The 22,776-nt window shown below is 47.5% G+C and overlaps 1 protein-coding gene across 1 annotated transcript in view; it reads right to left on the bottom strand.

The window, feature by feature from the left end:
• The window catches only part of C6H7orf57 (chromosome 6 C7orf57 homolog), a 287,295-nt gene extending 265,204 nt beyond the window's left edge, over positions 1-22,091 (bottom strand). Inside the window, exon 1 of the mRNA XM_075315021.1 lies at positions 21,949-22,091. The gene's annotated coding sequence lies outside the window, so the exon portion shown is untranslated. The remainder of the gene's footprint in view (positions 1-21,948) is intronic.
• Positions 22,092-22,776: the final 685 nt, after the last annotated feature.

Raw genomic sequence — 22,776 nt, forward strand, 5'->3', positions numbered from 1 at the left:
CCATGTTTTTCAAGCTCCAGAACAATTTTTCTGTAAATAAAACTGAATTCAATTTGTGAACTATTCTGTGTATGTCCCTTCACAGCGAGAATAAAATATCACAATGTTTATCAAATGGAAAAAAAAATCCACCAAATGAAAAGATTGGAATATATCCAGGAATACACCCATACACATTAGCTTGTTATTCCCTACCAGACAACTCTATAAGGCCCCTTTCACACGTCAGTGATTCTGGGACGTTTGTGCTTTTTTTTAAACGTACCAGAATCACTGACATACGCAGACCCATTATAATGAATGGGTCTGCTCACACGTCAGTGATTTTTCACTGCACGTGTCTCCGTGCGGCGTACCCGCGTGTGCGTGATTGCCACACGGAGACATGTCCATTTTTTTTTGGCATCACTGATGTTCCACGGACCATGCAGTGGTGTGGTCCGTGAAACACGTGCCAGAAAAAACGTGCTTTTAAAATAAAAATCATTTTTACTCACCCGGCGTCCAGCGATGTCCTCTGCAGCCCGTTCTCCCTGCTGCTTCTGAGCCGGCTCATTATTGTCGCGCATATTCATTATGCGCGACACAGCCAACCCGGAAGCAGCTGCTGCGGGGGTCACCGCCGGCCGGATGCTGCACCGCGGGAGCGATCAGCACCATGGAGAGCGGGAGCGGGCGCAGGTGAGTTATTTTCTAAGTGCAATCACGGGCCACGGAGAATGGAGCCCGGATTGCACTTAGACAACCCACGTGTGCCGTGAATCACGGCACACGCAGGGACATGTGTGTGTTTTACACGCCAGTGAAAAACATCACTGTTTTTCACTGACGTGTGAAACGGGCCTAAGTGGTGGCACGCATACTCTTACCACTTCTACAGCAACAATCCAAAAGATCTAAGGGTGGCTTTACACGCTACGAGATCGCTACAGCGATCTCGTTGGGGTCATGAATTTTGTGACGCACATCCGGCCGCTGTAGCGATCTCATTTTTTGTGACTCCTAGGAGCGATTTTGGATTGTTGCAAAAACGTCCAAAATCGCTCCTCGTTGACATGGGGTCCTCTCCCAATTATCGCTGCTGTCGTTTGGGCGAAGTTGATCCTCGTCGCTACGTGTGACGCCGCAGGAACGAGGAACCTCTACTTACCTGCCACACGCCAGCAATGAGGAAGGAAGAAGGTGGGCGGGATGTTCGTCCCGCTCATCTCCGCCCCTCTGCTTTGATTGGGCGGCCGCTTAGTGACGTAGCTGTGATGCCGAGCGAACTGCCCCCCCTTAGAAAGGAGGCAGTTCGTCGGTCACAGCAACGTCGCCGAGCAGGTAAGTACGTGTGATGCTGCAGTAGCGATAATGTTCGCTATGGCAGCGATCTTCACATATCGGCATAACGATAGGGGCGGATGCTATCACGCTTGCCATCGCTAGCATCGGCTAGCGATGTCGCAGCGTGTAAAGCCCGCTTATGAGCAGCTGGATACTCCACATCCGCCCCAATAATAGCTGACTGGAGGGGGTGCTGGTTGTCTGACTCCAGGTGATCGATCTATCCCAAGGATAGCCCATCAATGTAACAGTGGACAACCAATTTGCAGTGGAGTTTGAATACCTTAAGAATACGGGGCAGCTCTGGAATTGAGCATTTCCAACCACCTGCTGTTACCTCCGGCACTGAGAGTGGCTGATCGGCGGGGGTGCTAGGTATCGTACCTTGGCCGATCAGACATTGATGACCCATGCTAAGGGTAGCCCATCATGTATATACTGTAGTAGTGGACAACCTTTTTAATTAGCAAAATGATAAACTTTCCGCTGCTTGGGATAAACAACTGAAATGGCCAAGGTAGACAGCACGAGTCTGATGCCTAGTGATTGGCTGCAGCAGTGATGGGAGTTGTTGACCAGATGTCACCACTGCAGCCAAAATACTGAGACCGAAAGTAACAACAGAGACCCAACTGGACCCAAGGAGGGTGAGTACTGACTGATTATGCTGTTTTTCATGTGACAAGAAATGTTTGGGGTCTGCTTTTCTAAAAGTGGAAAAGTTCTTTAACAACTTCCTGCAAAAGGAGGTAACTGTATGTTACAATTGCAGGTGATTTCCTGTAATCATGGGTGGTTACGTCAGAGTCATGGCACAGGTTCAGGAGTTAAGCCCCTGCCATCCATAACAGGAGACGACTGTCATAAGGGCCAGGCTCCTGCTGCATGCGCAGAGAATGGACATAGTACTAATTATAGTACTGTACTCCTCATTTGCCGCTGTCAGTAGTGACAGTGCCATGTTAGGAATATGACAGCTCGCTCCCTTTGTCAGACCATCGGCATCAATGCAACGCCATCGCAGGGTGCCGCCTGACTATGGCTTCCCTAACTGAATTATTCATCAGCCAATCAGATCGGGTCTGATTGGCTACAGTCAGTCAGAGGTTGATAATGGGGCTAAGGCTATGTGCGCACTTTGAGTCGAGGTAGTTGCAGTTCAAAAAGCATCCTCTGGCAGAAAGGGCAATGCTTTTGGCTTTAAAAATGCATGTAAAACGCAAAGAAAGTAGCCTATGCGCACCTTGCTATTTTCATGAGTTTTTAGTGCTTTTCCGGTACTTTTAGAAACGCTGCAGTTTTGTATTAAATTGAATGCATGGGAAACGCAGCCAAAATGGCAAAAACAATTGACATGTTGCTTCTTTAAATGCTGAGTTTTTGCCCAAATTAATGCAAATTGAACGCAGCGTTTTGAACAGCAAAGTGCGCACAAGAAAGCTGAATGTCCCATTGACTTTGCTTGAAAAGCATAACGCAAGCATTATGGCATGAAAACGCTGCAGTTGAAAAAGCAGTGGAAAAGCAGGTAAAAAAGCAAAGTGCGCACATAGCCTAAGGGCGGCGTCACACGCTACGATATATCGGGCGATATGTCGTCGGGGTCACGGATTCCGTGAAGCACATCCGGCATCGTTAAAGATATCGTAGCGTGTGACAGCTACGAATGACTGTGAACGTGCAAAAATACTCACCTTATTGTTACTCATTGACACGTCGTTCATTTTCATAAAGTCGTTCCTCCTTCTGCGCGCTGGTTGTTCGTTGTTCCCGAGGCAGCACACATCGCTCCATGTGACACCTTGGGAACAACGAACACGGCTTACCTGCGTCCCGCCGGCAATGCGGAAGGAAGGAGGTGGGCGGGATATTACGTCCAGCTCATCTTCGCCCCTCCGCTTCTATTGGGCGGCCAATGTGTGACGTCGCTGTGACACCGAACGTCCCTCCCCCTTCAGGAAGAGGATGGTCGCCGCCCACATCGAGGTCGTTCGGGAGGTATGTGTGACAGGGGGTTATCGACTATGTGCGACACAGGCAATGAATTGCACAAACGACGGGGGCGGGTGCGATCGCTCATGCCATCGCACGATATATCATCCCGTGTAACGCCGCCCTAAGGCACATAATTACTAACTTGTGCAATCAATGCCATCAAATCATCACAGGTCCAGTGCCCCTTGTAGGATCAGCAACATTGAAAAAATAAGGAAATAAATGATGAAATAAATATAAATGATAGATTTTCAGGTAAATACTGTATATAAATAAATACATATATTATATATGTATATATGTTTATATATGTGTATGTATGTGTATATATATATATATATATATATATATATATATATATGTATATATAAACTGTGTATATGTATAACAAGAGTAGGGACGTTTGGGCCATTCATGGTTAATGTCTAAAGTCACTAGACCCCATAATGAACATGTAGAGAAACAAGAGGAAAAGAAGGGGTTTCTACTAGTGAAGCCACAAAGTGGTCAAAAATAATGCATGATAAATCAACCTCTTGAAAAAAATCCAATGAAATTTTATTGTCACAAAATTACAATCATAAGAGGAGAAAATTCATTTAATGGTATAAATATAGGTATAATAGACAGGCTAAAACCAGAAAATACCAGGAACCAGTAAAAATCGGGCAGTGCACATAGAAGGTAGTACAACAGTACCAGCAGAAAACAATATCCAGCAGTAGTACAGGAATATTACCCCTCAAATGGGTGGTGAATGTCACTGAACAATCTGTGAGTAAATGAATTACCATAAATGGAGATGCTCAAGCTATTATTACATAGGTACAAGTCAAAAGAAATTACCTGAGCAAGTCACAATCGGAAATCAGTGGCATAAACCATTACCCAGAGGGGAGTATTGAGTCAAATCCACTTAGAGGTGAATAGTAAAAAGGCTGAAAAACAGCCAAACCCTGTCAAAAAAGGGAGGAGTAAAGCTGGATAAAGATGGAAGGTAAAGACCATCAGTGTCAGTCAATACAAAGCTGCTGATAAGGTGCATCTATGAAGAGCGATATGCTCAGTTTCACTTTTGACAGCTCATAAGTAAAGCACCTCATGAAAAAGAACCATCGGGATTTATAGTTAAAGAGCCGCATCAAAAGTGAGACACTTACCCATATGTGCTATCTGCCCGACGTGGCGTGCTCCGACGCGCACGTTTCATGACCTTCCTCGGGGAGATGCGCGTGTATATGTGTAATATATATGTATATATATATATATATATATATATATATATATATATATATATATATACTAGCTGTACTACCCGGCTTCGCCCGGGTTAATAACTGCTGTTAACAAAATAGAATGTATTAACAAAAATGCATTTTGCACACAAAAAACACAAAACAAATAGAAATGTAATTATTAAAAGGCAAAAACTAAGCTAATAGAAGCATTTCACAACATATAGTTCAACACCACAGATATTCCACACAGATTTAACATCCTATGACCTCACACATACTGAGAATGTCCTTTGTTGCCTATATTAACCAATCAGAGCTCAGATTAATTAACTGTAGCAAAATAGAAACTAAGCTGTGATTGGTTGCTATTGGCAGCCTGATAAATCTCCAGGCAACAGAAAGCCCTCCCCCTGACAGTATATATTAGCTCACACATACACATATAGACAGGTCATGTGACTGACAGCTGCCGTATTTCCTGTGTGGTACATTTCTTGTTCTTGTAGTTTGGCTGCTTATTAATCAGATTTTTATTTTTGAAGGATAATACCAGACTTGTGTGTGTTTAGGGAGATTATGTGGCGAGGTTGGTGTATGTGTGGTGAGATGTGTGCTGAGGGTGGTATATGTGTTCAAGCACGGGGTAGTGTGTGGCGCATTTTGTGTGTGTGTTCATATCCCCGAGTGTGGTGAGTATCCCATGTCGGGGCCCCACCTTAGCAGCTTTACGGTATATACTCTTTGGCGCTATCGCTCTCATTCTTTAAGTCTCCCTTGTTCACATCTGGCAGCTGTCAAATTGCCCCCATCACTTTTCGTTTCACTTTTTCCCCATTATGTAGATATGGGCAAAATTGATTGGTAAATTGGAACACGCGGGTTTTAAATTTCGCCTCACAACATAGCACCCGGCGCTGCCCGGGATAGTAACTGTCTCTCTGTTTCTCTCCCATTCTCTGTCTGTCTCCCCCTCTGTATATATCTCTCTGTCTCTTTCTCTCTCTTTATCTCTTTGTCTGTCTCTTTCCCTGTCTGTCACTTTCTCCGTCTGTCTATCTATCTCTTTCTCCGTCTGTCTATCTATCTCTTTCCCTGTCTGTCACTTTCCCTGTCTGTCCCTTTCCCTGTCTGTCACTTTCCCTGTCTGTCACTTTCCCTCTCTTTCCATCAGTCTGTCTCTTTGTCTGTGTCTGTCTCTTTGTGTCTGTCTCTTACCCTGTCTATGTCTGTTTCTTACCCTGTCTGTGTCTGCCTCATTTCTTACCCTGTCTGTCTCCTGGCTGCATTGTGACACACCAACATTCCATATAAGGGCATGGCTGCGCATTCTTCTGAAGTTCTGGCTGCACTGTGGCTCCCAGCTCCATTCGCTTTAATGGAGGCAGTTTTTTTGGCGAATAACTGTAAAGCGCGGGGTTAAAATTTCCCCTCAAAACATAGCCTATGACGCCCTCGGGGTCCAGACGTGTGAGTGTGCAAAATTTTGTGGCTGTAGTTGCAACGGTGCGGATGCCAATCCCGGACATACACACATACACACACACACACACACACACATTCAGCTTTATATATTAGATATATATATATATATATATATATATACACTGTATATATATATATATATATATATATATATATATATATATATATATATATATATATATATATTATATACACACAGTATATACACCAACACACACATATATGTATATATATATATATATATATATATATATATACATACACAATCATATGAAAAAGTTTGGGCACCCCTATTAATGTTAACCTTTTTTCTTTATAACAATTTGAGTTTTTGCAACAGCTATTTCAGTTTCATATATCTAATACCCGATGGACTCAGTAATATTTCTGGATTGAAATGAAGTTTATTGTACTAACAGAAAATGTACAATCCGCATTTAAACAAAATTTGACCGGTGCAAAAGTATAGGCACCTCAACATAAAAGTGACATTAATATTTTGTAGATCCTCCTTTTGCAAAAATAACAGCCTCTAGTCGCTTCCTGTAGCTTTAATGAGTTCCTGGATCCTGGATGAAGGTATATTTGACCATTCCTGTTTACAAAACAATTCCAGTTCAGTTAAGTTTGATGGTCGCCGAGTATGGACAGCACGCTTCAAATCATCCCACAGATGTTCAATGATATTCAGGTCTGGGGACTGGGATGGCCATTCCAGAACATTGTAATTGTTCCTCTGCATGAATGCCTGAGTAGATTTGGAGCGGTGTTTTGGATCATTGTCTTGCTGAAATATCCATCCCCTGCGTAACTTCAACTTTGTCACTGATTCTTTCACATTATTGTCAAGAATCTGCTGACACTGAGTTGAATCCATGCGACCCTCAACTTTAACAAGATTCCCGGTGCCGGCATTGGACACACAGCCCCAAAGCATGATGGAACCTCCACCAAATTTTACTGTGGGTAGCAAGTGCTTTTCATGGAATGCCGTGTTTTTTTGCCTCCATGCATAACGCCTTTTTGTATGACCAAACAACGCAATCTTTGTTTCATCAGTCCACAGGACCTTCTTCCAAAATGTAACTAGCTTGTCCAAATGTGCTTTTGCATACCTCAGGCGACTCTGTTTGTGGCGTGCTTGCAGAAACGGCTTCTTTCGCATCAGTCTCCCATACAGCTTCTCCTTGTGCAAAGTGCGCTGTATTGTTGACCGATGCACATTGACACCATCTGCAGCAAGATGAAGCTATAGGTCTTTGGAGGTGGTCTGTGGATTGTCCTTGACTGTTCTCACCATTCTTCTTCTCTGCCTTTCTGATATTTTTCTTGGCCTGTCACTTCTGGGCTTAATAAGAACTGTACCTGTGTTCTTCCATTTCCTTACTATGTTCCTCACAGTGGAAACTGACAGTTTAAATCTCTGAGACAACTTTTTGTATCCTTCCCCTGAACAACTATGTTGAATAATCTTTGTTTTCAGATCATTTGAGAGTTGTTTTGAGGAGCCCATGATGCCACTCTTCATAGGAGATTCAAATAGAACAACTTGCAAGTGGCCACCTTAAAAACCTTTTCTCATGATAGGATACACCTGCCTATGAAGTTCAAAGCTCAATGAGGTTACAAAACCAATTTAGTGCTTTAGTAAGTCAGTAAAAAGTAGTTAGGAGTGTTCAAATCAAGAAATTGATAAGGGTGCCCATACTTTTGCACCGGTCAAATTTTGTTTAAATGCAGATTGCACATTTTCTGTTAGTACAATAAACCTCATTTCAATCCAGAAATATTACTCAGTCCATCAGTTATTAGATATATGAAACTGAAATAGCTGTTGCAAAAACCCAAATTGTTATAAAGAAAAAAGGTTAACATTAATAGGGGTGCCCAAAGTTTTTCATATAACTGTATATATATATATATATATATATATATATATATATATATATACAGTACAGACCAAAAGTTTGGACACACCTTTTCATCTCTAGAACAACTATTAAGAGGAGACTTTGTGCAGCAGGCGTACATGGTAAAATAGCTGCTAGGAAACCACTGCTAAGGACAGGCAACAAGAAAAAGAGATTTGTTTGAGCTAAAGAACAAAAGGAATGGACATTAGGCCAGTGGAAATCTGTGCTTTGGTCTGATGAGTCCAAATTTGAGATCTTTGGATCCAACCACCGTGTCTTCCCACCGTGAAGCATGGAAGAGGAGGTGTGATGGTGTAGGGGTGCTTTGCTGGTGACGCTGTTGGGGATTTATTCAAAATTGAAGGCATACTGAACCAGCATGGCTACCACAGCATCTTGCAGCGGCATGCTATTCCATCCGGTTTGCGTTTAGTTGGACCATCATTTATTTTTCAACAGGACAATGACCCCAAACACTCCTCCAGGCTGTGTAAGGGCTATTTGACTAAGAAGGAGAGTCATGGGATGCTACACCAGATGACCTGGCCTCCACAGTCACCAGACCTGAACCCAATCGAGATGGTTTGGGGTGAGCTGGACCGCAGAGTGAAGGCAAAAGGGCCAAGTGGTAAGAATCTCTGGTAACTCCTTCAAGACTGTTGGAAAACCATTTCCGGTGACTACCGCTTGAAGCTCATCAAAAGAATGCCAAGAGTGTGCAAAGCAGTAATCAAAGCAAAAGGTGGCTACTTTGAAGAAGCGAGAATATAAGACATATTTTCAGTTGTTTCACACTTTTTAAGTATTTCATTCCACATGTTTTCATTCATAGTTTTGATGTCTTCAATGTGAATCTACAACTTTTAGAGTCATGTAAATAAAGAAAACTCTTTGAATGAGAAGGTGTGTCCAAACTTTTGGTCTGTACTGTATATAAATATATATATATACATATATATATATATATATATATATATAAAAATATATATATATATAATTGCCTTATTCTGTCTGTCTGTCTGTCTTGCTCCAAAATTGTGTCACCGTGACAGTGTCATTACAGTGACAACTGTCGGATTGGCCGCTGGGCTCGGCCTGGCCCCCACCCCCACGGATTGGCCGCTTGCCTCGGCCTGGCCCCGCCCCCCCGCTCGCCGCGGCCTGGCTTTGCCCCCCGCATGGATTAGCCGCTCGCCCCGGCCCTCCGCACGCATCGCCCGCTCCAGCGTACACCGGCTCCCGGTACACATGTGCAGGGAGCCGGCATACGCTGACGCCTCGCCCACTCAGCCCCGCTCCAGCGTACACCGGCTCCCGGTACACATGTGCAGGGAGCCGGCATACGCTGACACCTCGCTCGCTCTGCCCCGCCCCGGCACACGTTGGCACACTCGGCCCCGCCCCCGGCGGACATAACCTTACGATGCTGGGATCGTGACGGAGCCGGTGTACACTGGTAACCATGATACACATCGCGTAACTATAGGAAGCGCTTCCCTTAGTTACCCGATGTGTATCATGGTTACCAGCGTATACCGGCTCCCGGTACACATGTACAGGGAGCCGGCATACGCTGACGCCTCGCCCGCTCAGCCCCGCCCCCGGCACACGTTGCCACACTCGGACCCGCCCCCGGCGACCCCAGCATGGGGGATGGAGCACGATGGGGGTGTGCAGCATGGAGGATGGAGCAAGATGGGGGGTGTGCAGCATGGAGGATGGAGCACGATGGGGGGTGCACAGCATGGAGGATGGAGCACGATGGGGGGTACGCAGCATGGAGGATGGAGCACGATGGGGGGTGCGCAGCATGGGGGATGGAGCACGATGGGGAGTGTGCAGCATGGAGGATGGAGCACGATGGGGGGGTGTGCAGCATGGAGGATGGAGCACGATGGGGGGTGCGCAGCATGGGAGATGTAGCACGATGGGGGGTGCGCAGCATGGGGGATGGAGCACGATGGGGGGTATGCAGCATGGGAGATGGAGCACGATGGGGGGTGCGCAGCATGGGGGATGGAGCACGATGGGGGGTGCGCAAAATGGGGGATGGAGCACGATGGGGGGTGCGCAGCATGGAGGATGGAGCACAATGGGGGGTGTGCAGCATGGAGGATGGAGCACGATCGGGGGTGCGCAGCATGGGGGATGGAGCACGATGGGGGGTGCGCAGCATGGGGGATGGAGCACGATGGGGGGTGCTCAGCATGGGGGATGGAGCACGATGGGGGGTGCGCAGCATGTCGGATGGAGCACGATGGGGGGTGCGCAGCATGGGGATGGAGCACGATGGGGGGTGTGCAGCATGGAGGATGGAGTACAATAGGGGGTGCGCAGCATGGGGGATGGAGTACAATAGGGGGTGCGCAGCATGGGGGATGGAGCACGATGGGGGGTGCGCAGCATGGGGGATGAAGCACGATGGGGGTGCGCAGCATGGGGGATGGAGCATGATGGGGGGTGCGCAGCATGGGGGATGGAACACGATGGGAGGTGCGCAGCATGAGGGATGGAGCACGATGAGGGGTGCACACCTCCCCCCAAAACATACACACACACCGCCACACGCGCACCGCACAACACACCACACACACACTGGGAACCACAAACATCGCCCTACACAGACACCCACACACACACAGACAACACCGCACACACACAACACCCAACACACAAACACCGCGGCATACATAAATATACGCACATACCACGCAACACACACACTGTACAAAACATACCTCACCCCAAAACACACACACGCACTCCACACCCACACAAACCGCGCAACACACACAGCACCACACACACACAGAACGCTGCAGACACACAGCGCTCCACAAACAACGCAACACACACAATGCAACACACATACAACACCGCTCTCACCCCCCCCACACCCAGACAACACCCAGAACATTTACAGCGCCCTACACAAACACTGGCAACTACACACAACAACATCTATATATATATATATATATATATATATATATATAACAAAAATCATACATTAACTACACAATACGTAAATTCTAGAATACCCGATGCGTTAGAATCGGGCCACCTTCTAGTATATATATATATATATATATGTTGGATTATATACTGTGGGTATATATATATATATATATACATACATTGTCACGAACAGCCGGGGGAGTCACTCAGATATCCCGCAGCTGTTCACTAATTTGTCACGAACACGACTACTCTCTAGCGCCCCCTTTGTCTGCAGGCCACTTTTGGTACTGCAGGACAATGCATAAAATGAGGCTGCTGAGCGAATAATGCCAAATATTGGAGGTCTCACAGCAAGGGTAAATGGATATATCACCGATTCTTGCTAATGGAATATATATATATATACACCTCGGTACCCTTAATGATAGCATTCCAATAATTCTATGCAATAATAATTACGCTGCCACCACCCAGACTTTCTACAGGTAGCTGGGGACCCGTTTCAGATAGCGGAAGGCTTTTCTGACGGGTTTGGGTTCGTATATAGAACAGAAGGAAATGAACTATTAAATTTTATATATTTAATCCGAAAATAGGCAGTGTTTAAAAAATATACAAGAATTTACAAAAGGGAACAATACAAATACAGTATAGACAGTTACATAAAAATAAAAGGTATAAACATGAGACTTACTAAACTCGTGCCATATATGTGACGTCCGAATTTAGGGAGGGAGGGGCTCCAAGAGAAGAAGATGGTAGAATGACGGCCAGCATCACCACTTACTAATGCCCTCCAGTACTGACTCCCCCTCGTAAGGAGCTAATCGCTCTTATGCACTCAGGTAACCCCCCCTCTCTGTGACCTCATTTTACAATCTCTTGTGGGCTGTGCCAAGATTGTTTAACAAAGTTCTTTAATTCTAGCTTTTCACATATCTTTGCCCCTGGGCCACACAGGTGAAAGATATTAGTGTCATATTTTATATCTCAATTTTACATTTACATAGATACAAAACACAACGCATCTAGCATGATTTTACTGGCCAATACTAATTTGTCATGATACCAGCGATCCCCCAGTCAAGCTAAACGGTGCGCTGGGTTCAGTGCTCCACAGGGATTCTGGCAGTATGTTTTTCACTTTTCTAGCATTAACGGGCCACGTAAAAAACTGTATTAGGAGTTTTCCCTCTAACAGAACAAAGGATTGTCAAGGATTGTCTTTTCTGTGCATCTTTTGGCTGTAGCTCTACCATCCCTGAGTCGTAAATTCCTAAACTTTCAGGCCAATCAGATATTCGTCATGGCAATCTGTGGCTGATGGTGGGGAGGGGGAGTAAGGACCCTTCAAGAGTGTTACATGACATATATATTTATATATACTATATATATCTATCATATATATATATATATATATATATATGCGTGTGTGTGTGTGTGTATATATGATATATATATATATATATATATATATATCTATATATGATATATACAATTAGCTGTAGTACCCGGGCGTTGCCCTGGATAGTAACTGTCTCTCTGCATCTCTCCCAGTCTCTGTCTGTCTGTGTCTGTCTGTCTCTGTGTTCCTGTCTGTGTGTGTCTGTCTCTGTGTGTCTGTCTCTCTGTCTGTCTTTTTCCCTGTCTGTCTGTGTGTCTGTCTCTATCCATGTGAGTCTCTGTTGCTATCCATGTTTGTCTGTCTGTGTCTGTTTGTCTGTCTGTGCCTATCTCTCTGTCTGTCTCTGTCTCTCTCTCTGTATCAGTCTCTCTGTCTCTCTCTATCTCTGTCCCTCTCTATCTCTGTGTCTGTCTGTCTATCTCTCTATCTCGTTCCCGGTCTGTCTCATTCCTGGTCTGCCTCTGTCTCTTTCCCTGTCTGTCTCTTTCTCTGTCTCCTTCCCTGTCTGTGTCTGTCTGTCTCTTTGATTGTCTGTCTGTCTCTCTGTCTCTGCCTCTTTCTCTGTCTTTCCCTGTCTGCTTCTTACTCTGTCTGTGCCTATGTCTTTTTGTCTCTTTCTGTCTCTCTCTATCCGTCTCTCTATCCGTTTCTCCACCGACATATTATTACCTCACGCATAAGCTTCTTATACTATGAATGTCTTTCGTTCCTATAGCAACCAATTACAGCTCCTATTAATAACCTTTAGCTCGCAGCTCCATTCACTTTAAGGAGGCAGGTTTTTTGGAGAGTAACTGTAAAGCGTGGGGTTAAATTTCCTTATCAAAACATAGTCTATGACATTCCCTGAGTCACATGGGGCGTCTGCGCAAAATTTTGTGATTGTGAATGCGACAGTGCGAATTCCTTTAGCAGACATACATACACTCAGCTTTATATATATATATATATATATATATATATATATATATATATATATATATATATATATATATATATATATACTAGCTGTAGTACCCGGGCGTTGCCCGGGATAGTATCTGTCTCTCTGTCTCTCTCCCAGTCTCTGTCTGTGTGTCGCTATCTGTCTGTCTCGCTGTCTCTTTCCTTGTCTGTCTGTTTTTATGTCTGTCTGTATTTGCATCAGTCTATCTGTCTCAACCTCTGTATCTGTCTGTCTCTCTCTCTCTCTGTCTCTTTGCCCGTCTGTCTCTTTGCCCGTCTGTCTCTTTGCCCATCTGTCTTTTGCCTGGCTGTCTTTTTGCCCGGCTGTCTCTTTGCCCGGCTGTCTGTTTCTAGGTCTGTCTCTTTCCTGGTCTGTCTCTTTCCTGGTCTGTCTCTTTCCCGGTCTGTCTCTTTCCCGGTCTGTCTCTTTTCCGGTCTGTCTCTTTCCCGGTCTGTCTCTTTCTCGGTCTGTCTCTTTCCTTGTCTGTCTGTTTCTATGTCTGTCTGTATTTGCATCAGTCTATCTATCTCAATGTCTGTATCTGTCTGTCTCTCTCTCTCTGTCTCTTTGCCCGTCTGTCTCTTTGCCCGTCTGTCTCTTTGCCCGTCTGTCTCTTTGTCCGGCTGTCTTTTAGCCCGGCTGTCTTTTTGCCCGACTGTCTCTTTGCCCGGCTGTCTCTTTGCCCGGCTGTCTGTTTTTAGGTCTGTCTCTTTCCCGGTCTGTCTCTTTCCAAGTCTGTCTCTTTCCCGGTCTGTCTCTTTCCCAGTTTGTCTCTTTCTCGGTCTGTCTCTTTCCAGGGCTGTCTCTTTCCAGGGCTGTCTCTTTGCCGGGCTGTCTCTTTGCCAGGCTGTCTCTTTGCCGGGCTGTCTCTTTCTAGAGATGTCTCTTTCTAGGGCTGTCTTTTTCTAGGGCTGTCTCTTTGCTCGTCTGTTTCTTTGCCCGTCTGTCTCTTTGCAGGGCTGTCTTTCCCCGTCTGTCTCTTTCCCCATCTATCTCTTTCCCGCTCTGTCTCCTTCCCACTCTGTCTCTTTCCCACTCTGTCTCTTTCCCACTCTCTTTCCCGGTCTGTCTCTTTCCAGGGCTGTCTGTTTCTAGGGCTGTCTCTTTCCAGATCTGTCTCTTTCCCGGTCTGTATCTTTCCTGGACTGTCTCTTTTCAGGTCTGTCTCTTTGCCCGTCTGTCTCTTTGCCAGTCTGTCTCTTTGCCCATCTGTCTTTTTCCAGGGCTGTCTCTTTCCCCGTCTGCCTCTTTCCAGGTCTGTCTCTTTCTAGGTTTGTCTCTTTCTAGGACTGTCTCTTTCTAGGACTGTCTCTTTCTAGGACTGTCTCTTTCCAGGGCTGTCTCTTTCCAGGGCTGTCTCTCTCCAGGGCTGTCTCTCTCCAGGTCTGTCTCTTTGCCGAGCTGTCTCTTTCCAGGGCTGTCTCTTTCCCGCTCTGCCTCTTTCCAGGTCTGTCTCTTTGCCCGGCTGTCTCTTTCCCCGTCTGTCTCTTTCCCCGTCTATCTCTTTCCCCGTCTGTCTCTGTCTTTCTCTATCCATCTCACCACCGACATCTTTTTACGTCACACATAACCTTCGTATACTAACAGTTCATTTTGTTCCTATAGCAACTACTGACAGTTGCTATATATAGCCTGAAGCTCCCAGCTTCATTCAGATTAATGGAGGCAGGATTTCCAGGAGTAACTGGAAAGGACGGGGTTAAATTTTCCCGCCCAAACATAGTCTATGACGTTCCCTGAGTCACATGGAGTGTCTGTGCAAAATTTCGTGATTGTACATGCGGCGGTGCGGATTCCTTTAGCGGATATACACACACACACACACACACACATACACTGAGCTTTATATATTATTTATCTATATATATAATTGCCTTATTCTGTCTGTCTGTCTGTCTTGCTCCAAAATTGTGTCCTTACAGTGACAACCGTGGGATTGGCCGCTGGGCTCGGCCTGGCCCCGTCCCCCCACACGGATTGTCCGCTCGGCTCGGCCTGGCCCCACCCCCCGCATGGATTAACCGTTTGGTCAAGCCCGCCCCCCGCACGCGATGCCCGCTAGGCCACGCCCCCCGCACGTGATGTCTGCTAGGCCACGCCCCCCGCATGCGATGCCCGCTAGACCATGCCCCAGCACGCGATGCCCGCTAGGCCACGCCCCCGCACGCGATGCCCGCTAGGCCACGCCCCCCACATACAATGCACATTCGGCCACGCCCCCCACACGCAATGCCCGCTAGGCCACGACCCCCGCACGCGATGCCCGCTAGGCCACGCCCCCACACGCGATGCTCACTAGGCCACGCCCCCGCACGCGATGCCCGCTAGGCCACGACATATGGCCGCATCCTGCTATATACTGGCATGTGGCCGCATCCTGCTATATAACCCATCATGGCATATGGCCCCATCCGGCTCATAATATGCCCCCATCCTGCTCATAATATGCCCCCATCCGGCTCATAATATGCCCCCATCCGGCTCATAATATGCCCCCATCCGGCTCATAATATGCCCCCATCCTGGTGTATGGCCGCATCCTGTGGCACATAAAAAAAATAAACGTTCATACTCACCTCACTTTACCTCACTCCCTGCAGCATCGCTCGTCCTTCCGTCTGTGTCAGCGGCAGCGCCGCTGATTGGAGCCGTCCCCATTACCCTGCTGGATCGCGATCATCTCCTGTGTCTGTGCCAGTGTCCCGGCCGCTGCGTGTGGACATGTGCGCACAGCGATGACGTCATCGCTGTGCGGCCGCTAGTCTCCACTCAGCTGCCGGCACAAACACAGGAGATGATCGCGATCCAGCAGGGTAATGGGGACGGCTCCAATCAGCGGCGCTGCCGCTGACACAGACGGAAGGACGAGCGATGCTGCAGGGAACAGTGAGTACTGTACACTCACTGATTCACTGCTCCCCGCGCTGATGATGACGCGCGGGAAGCAGTGAATACAGCCGCACATGATCACTCCAGGCCGTAGTTGCCAGGGGTGATCATGCGAGCCGGCTGTTTATCCCCCGCCCATCATCCCGCCCACCTGTCAGCGCCGGCTTCAGCGCTGAGGGATGATGGGTGGGGGATGGGCGTGCATATTAAATGAGCGGGTCCACGTGGTCACGGCAGGCTGCTACAGCCTGCTCGTGCCCCCGATGACCCGCTCCACCGCAGCACCCACATTCCCCACAGCCACATTCAGACCATAAGACGCACCCCCCACTTTCCCCCTACATTTGGGGGGAAAAAAGTGCGTCTTATGGTCCGAAAAATACGGTATATATGTACCAGTTTGGTGTGTGGGTGCCATTTGGTGGTAATTATCGCCTGTCTCTACAACTTTTAATCACTTTTTTGTCTTTTGTATTTTCTACTTAATAAAATGTATATCTTGTTTCAACTATAAAGTCTTTGTACAGATTTTTTCTCTCTTGTTACGATGGGGGGTGCATAGCATGGGGGATGGAGCACAATGGGGGGTGCGTAGCATGGGGGATGGAGCATGATGGGGAGTGCAGCATGGGGGATGGAGCACAATGGGGGGGTGCAGCGTGAGGGATGGAGCACGATGGGGGGTGCAGCGTGTGGGATGGAGCACGATGGGGGGGTGCAGCGTGGGGGATGGAGCATGATGGGGGGTGCAGCGTGGGGGATGGAGCACGATGGGGGGTGTCCAGAATGGGGGGATGAAACACGATGGGGGGTGCGCAGCATGGGGGATGGAGCACGATGGGGGGTGCGCAGCATGGGGGATGGAGCAAAATGGGGGGTGCACAGCATGGGGGATGGAGCACGATGGGGGGTGCCCAGAATGGGGGGATGAAACACAATGGGGGGTGCGCAGCATGGGGGATGGAGCACGATGGGGGGTGCGCAGCATGGGGGATGGAGCACGATGGGGGGTGCGCAGCATGGGGGATGGAGCACGATGGGAGGTGTGCAGCATGGGGGATGGAGCACGATGGGGAGTGCACACCTCCCCCCAAAACAGACACACACCGCCACACACGCACCGCACAACACACCACACACACTGGGAACCACAAACACTGCCCTACACAGACACCCACACACACAGACAACGCCGCACACACAACACCAAACACACAAACACCGCGGCACACACAAATATACGCACATACCGCACAACAAACACATTGCACAAAACATACCTCCCCCCAAAACACACATGCACCCCACACCCACACAAACCGCGCAACACACACAGCACCACACACACACAACGCTACAGACACACAGCGCTCCACAAACAACGCAACACACAACGCAACACACAAACAACACCGCTCTCACCCCCCGCCACACCCAGACAACACCCAGAACGTGTACAGCGCCCTACACAAACACTTGGCAACTACACACAACAACATCTATATATAAGTTAACAAAAATCATACATTAACTACACAATACGTAAATTCTAGAATACCCGATGCGTAGAATCGGGCCACCTTCTAGTATATATATATATATATATATATATATATATTAGAGTACAGACCAAAAGATTGGACACACCTTCTCATCTCTAGAACAACTATTAAGAGGAGACTTTGTGCAGCAGGCCTTCATGGTAAAATAGCTGCTAGGAAACCACTGCTAAGGACAGGCAACAAGCAGAAGAACTTGTTTGGGATAAAGAACAATCTGTGCTTTGGTCTGATGAGTCCACATTTGAGATCTTTGGATCCAACCACCGTGCCTTTGTGCGACGCAGAAAAGGTGAACGGATGGACTCCACATGCCTGGTTCCCACCGTGAAGCATAGAGGAGGAGGTGTGATGGTGTGGGGGTGCTTTGCTGCAGTCACTGTTGGGGATTTTTTCAAAATTGAAGGCATCTTTATATATATATATATATATATATATATATATATATGCAGTGGGTATGGAAAGTATTCAGCCCCCTTTAAATTTTCAATTCTGTTTCATTGCAGCCATTTGGTAAATGGAAATGTGGAAATGTAGAAATTTTTGCAAATTTATTAAACAAGAGAAACTGAAATATCACATGGTCATAAGTATTCAGACGCATTGTTCAGAATTGAGTTGAAGCACCCTTTTGAGCTAGTACAGTCATGAGTCTTCTTGGGAATGAAGTTTTTCCCACCTGGATTTGGGGATCCTCTGCCATTCTTCCTTGCAGCTCCTCTCCAGTTTCGTCAGGTTGGATGGTGAAAGTTGGTGGACAACAATTTTCAGGTCTCTCCAGACATGCTCAATTAGGTTTAGGTCAGGGCTCTGGCCGGGCCAGTCAAGAATGGTCACATAGTTGTTCTGAAGCCACTCCTTTGTTATTTTATCTGTGCTTAGGGTCATTGTCTTGTTGGAGGTGAGCCTTTGGCCAAGTCTGAGGTCCAGAGTACTCTGGAAGAGGTTTTCTTCCAGGATATCTCTGTACTTGGCCACATTCATCTTTCCTTCAATTGCAACCAGTCGTCCTGTCCCTGTAGCTGAAAACACCCCCATAGCATGATGCTGCCACCACCATGTTTCACTGTTGGGATTAAATTGGGCAGGTGATGAGCAGTGCCTGGTTTTATCCACACATACTGCTAAGAATTATCACCAAAAAGTTCTATCTTCATCTCATCCGACCAGAGAATCTTATTTCTCATAGTCTGGGAGTCCGTCATGTGTTTTTTTCCAAACTCTATGTGGGCATTCATATGTCTTGCACTGAGGAGAGGCTTCCGTCGGCCCACGTTACGATAAAGGACTGATTGGTGAAAGGCTGCAGTGATAGTTGACTTTGTCGAACTTTCTCCCATCTCCCTACTGCATCTCTGGAGCTCAGCCACAGTGATCTTGGGGTTCTTCTTTACCTCTCTCACCAAGGCTCGTCTCCCATGATTGCTCAGTTTGGCTGGACAGCCAGGTCTAGGAAGAGTTCTGGTGGACCCAAACTTCTTCCATTTAAGGATTATGGTGGCCATTGTACTCTCAGTACTCTTGAGTACTGCAGAAATTCTTTTGTAACCTTGGCCAGATTGTGCCTTGCCACAATTCTGATTCTAATCTCCTTGGGCAGTTCCTTTGACCTCATGATTCTCATACGGTGTGACATGCACTGTGAGCTGTGAGGTCTTATATAGACAGGTGTGCGCCTTTCCAAATCAAGTCCTATCAGTTTAATTAAACACAGCTGAACTCCAAGGAAGGAGTAGAACCATCTCAAGTAGGATTACAAGGAAATGGACAGCATGTGACTTAAATATGAGTGTCTGAGAAAAGGGTCTGAATACTTATGACCATGTGATATTTAAGTTTTTCTTGTTTAAGAAATTTGCAATAATGTCTACATTTCTGTTTTTTTCTGGCAAGATGGGGTGCAGAGTGTACATTTATGTGAAAAATATTAACTTTTCTCAATTTAGCAAATGGCTGCAATGAAACAAAGAGTGAAAATTTAAAGTGGTCTGAATACTTTCCGTACCCACTGTACATAAACATTTTCCAGTTTTGATAAACAATATAGTTTAATTAAAAAACAAAACAAACCCCCTGGAGTAACGGCGCATATTACATTACACTCTGATCATGGAGCCTCTCAAGAATACATAAAAGTGACCCCCAAATCGTATAATCGTGAAAATATATTTCTCCAGCAAAATTAGTAAAAATTGTTTTTTTTTGTTTATGCTGTACAAAAAAATTAATTAAAAAGTGATCACAGTCCTATGTACCAAAAAATGGCGCCAGTAAAAACTACAACATGTCCCAAACATAAGGCTCAATGCCCCTTACCTACTGAGAAATGGACAAGTTTGAGTATCATAATATAGTGACCCTCAAAATATTTTTTTAGTGGTTTTTATTGGTCACAAAGCAGCAAAACATGAAGAAATCTACAAAAATTTAGTATTGGTGTAATCGTGCCGAAAAAAAATTGATCACAAAGTTGTATCACTAAATGGTACCTATAACAATGACCGTTTGCCATGTAAAACACCAGCCTTGTACAGCTCTGCTGACGGAAATGGACTGACCTTGCGGCTCAGAGTACCCCAAACATTGCGTATCGGAGGAAATAACAGGAATAAAGAATGTGGGGTGACCGACAGAAGAAAGTCAGCGAAGAGTAGACAATAGGAAACGCTAATTGTTTAGTGTACTTCCCAGAAAAAGTTAATAAAAGGTTCATATATACTCCAAAATAATGCCACTCACAAATCCAACTCATCCCGAAAAAAACAAGCTCCTGTCACAACAGTGCAAAATAGTCCAACATAAAGAGCAAAACTGGCACCAAAGATTAAAGGGCCGGACAGTCTGTGAGGTCCTGCACGGTCTGTGAGATCCTGCACGGTCTGTGAGGTCCTGTGGGGTCTGTGAGATCCTGCACGGTCTGTGAGGTCCTGTGGGGTCTGTGAGGTCCTGCATGGTCTGTGAGGTCCTGTGGGGTCTGTGAGATCCTGCACAGTCTGTGAGGTCCTGTGGGGTCTGTGAGGTCCTGCATGGTCTGTGAGGTCCTGCACGGTCTGTGAGATCCTGCACGGTCTGTGAGGTCCTGTGGGGTCTGTGAGGTCCTGCATGGTCTGTGAAGTCCTGTGGGGTCTGTGAGATCCTGTGGGGTCTGTGAGGTCCTGTGGGGTCTGTGAGGTCCTGCATGGTCTGTGAAGTCCTGTGAGGTCTGTGGGGTCTGTGAGGTCATGTATGGTCTGTGAGGTCCTGTGGGTTCTGTGAGGTCAGTGGGGACTGTGAGGTCCTGTGGGGTCTGTGAGATCCTGCATGGTCTGTGAGGTTCTGAGGTCCTGTGGGGTCTGTGAGGTCCTGCATGGTCTGTGAGGTTCTGTGAGGTCCTGTGGGGTCTGTGAGGTCATGTATGGTCTGTGAGGTCCTGTGGGTTCTGTGAGGTCCAGTGGGGTCTGTGAGGTCCTGTGGGGTCTGTGAGGTCCTGCATGATCTGTGAGGTTCTGAGGTCCTGTGGGGTCTGTGAGGTCCTGTATGGTCTGTGAGGTCCAGTGGGGTCTGTGAGGTCCTGTGGGGTCTGTCAGGTCCTGCATGGTCTGTGAGGTTCTGAGGTCCTGTGGGGTCTGTGAGGTCCTGTATGGTCTGTGAGGTCCTGTGAGGTTCTGTGAGGTCCTGTGGGGTCTGTGAGGTCCTGTATGGTCTGTGAGGTCCTGTGGGAGTCTGTGAGGTCCTGTATGGTCTGTGGGGTCTGTGAGGTCCTGTATGGTCCTGTACGGTCTGTTGAGTCTGTCAGGTATGTGAGGTCCTGTATGGTTTGTGGAGTCCATGAGGTTCTGTGGGGTCAGACATCTGGACCCTATCAATCAGCAAGTCTGGAGGGGGCAAACACTCGCAAACTGCTCCCTACCACCCTAATGAAGCGGTGTAGACCCTGACAGTGGCCCAGAGACCGCTGCAGACAATCAGAGGCGTCCGCAGTCATAGATCGGACACAATATCCGGCCCCTGGTCTGGAGGGAAAAAGAAACTTCTTATGAAAATCTCTATGCTCTGATTGATTTCAGGCTGATGGAAACCCCTCTATAACTAAAGCCATTGTCTCATTTACAGTAAAATTCCCTTTGAAGTAAATAGAGGTTCTCAGCTCGGAGCGATCAGAGGAAGCGCGGCATGATAAAGCGTATCCCGTCTCCACGCCTCCTCCGCCCGGCACCTCCAGCGCCGCACCCTGCAGTGTCCGGACACACAGTACCTGCTCTCCGCGGCTGCACGGTCCCTCCGATCACCGGGAACACTCCGCTCAACTGAAATACACAAATGCGATCTCCAGGGCAACAGCCTGGTCACCATAGTAACCACAAGCCACTGCGGGCACTGGAGAGATCACAGCATGCAGTAGACGTACGCCCGAGAGGGAGAGCAGTGACGGGCACGTGTTATACCCTGGAATCAGTGGTAGTGCCCATAGTGACCTCCAGCGAGCGGGCCAGTCTCTGGGGCAGCACCACTGATGGGGCCCGTCTCAGGGGCAGCACCACTGATGGGGCCAGTCTCAGGGGCAGCACCACTGATGGGGCCAGACTCAGGGGCAGCACCACTGATGGGGCCAGTCTCAGGGGCAGCACCACTGATGGGGCCAGACTCGGGGCAGCTCCACTGATGGGGCCAGTCTCAGGGGCAGCACCACTGATGGGGCCAGTCTCTGGGGCAGCACCACTGATGGGGCCAGTCTCTCGCAGCACCACTGATGGGGCCAGTCTCAGTGGCAGCACCACTGATGGGGAAAGTCTCAGGGGTAGCGCAACTGATGGGGCCAGTCTCAGGGGCAGCACCACTGATGAGGCCAGTCTCAGAGGCAGCACCACTGATGGGGCCAGTCTCTGGGGCAGCACCACTGATGGGGCCAGTCTCTCGCAGCACCACTGATGGGGCCAGTCTCAGTGGCAGCACCACTGATGGGGAAAGTCTCAGGGGTAGCGCAACTGATGGGGCCAGTCTCAGGGGCAGCACCACTGATGAGGCCAGTCTCAGGGGCAGCACAACTGATGGGACCAGTCTCTCGCAGCACCACTGATGGGGC

Source organism: Anomaloglossus baeobatrachus, chromosome 6 (genome assembly GCF_048569485.1).
Source record: "Anomaloglossus baeobatrachus isolate aAnoBae1 chromosome 6, aAnoBae1.hap1, whole genome shotgun sequence".
NCBI lineage: Eukaryota > Metazoa > Chordata > Amphibia > Anura > Aromobatidae > Anomaloglossus > Anomaloglossus baeobatrachus.